Genomic DNA, 714 nt, shown 5'->3' with positions numbered 1-714 from the left:
ATCACTCTCCTCCTCTGGCCAGGGGGAAGGAGGTGGGAGGAGACGAGGGAGGGAGCCGTGAAGTGGAAGGTGGAGTAACGGAGAGGGTACGACAGAATGAAGAAATGAAGTAACTGTGTGTGTGTGTGAGAGAGAGAGAGAGAGAGAGAGAGAGAGAGAGAGAGAGAGAGAGAGAGAGAGAGAGAGAGAGAGAGAGAGAGAGAGAGAGAGAGAGAGAGAGAGAGAGAGAGAGAGAGAGAGAGAGACGTGTAGTAAACGTGGGGGAGGCAGGGAGGGACGGAGGCGGACCATTTGCCTCTTTATCCTGACCCTCTGTAAACTGTTGGAAGGACTCTTCATGTTTATGTTGCCTTTCCCCTCCTCCTCTCCCCGCCTCCTGCATGTGTGTCAATCCCCTGCTGAGTGAACATCTTAGATGTCCCATCTCTGTTCCTCTTTCAACCACATCATTCAGACTTCTGTATTTAGACAGACCTATACCTGTTGTATAGGTAAATATACTCCAAGAGTGTACACTCTTGGAGTTACACCCCATAGCGATGATTTGATTGGCTGAGCAAAGTACATATTGAGGATAAAAGTGAGGGCCGGGAATGACTGTGATGATTTGATTATGATGATAAGAGCCCCTCACTTCACACAAGTGTGATTTTTTTTTACTGTGCAGCTGTTAGGTGTCTCTCACTCAATTCAAAGGGCTTTATTGGCACGGGA

The sequence above is a fragment of the Protomyctophum bolini genome (assembly GCF_963924005.1).
Source record: "Protomyctophum bolini genome assembly, chromosome: 9".
Classification (NCBI taxonomy): domain Eukaryota; kingdom Metazoa; phylum Chordata; class Actinopteri; order Myctophiformes; family Myctophidae; genus Protomyctophum; species Protomyctophum bolini.
Note: the sequence above shows the minus strand (reverse complement) of the source record.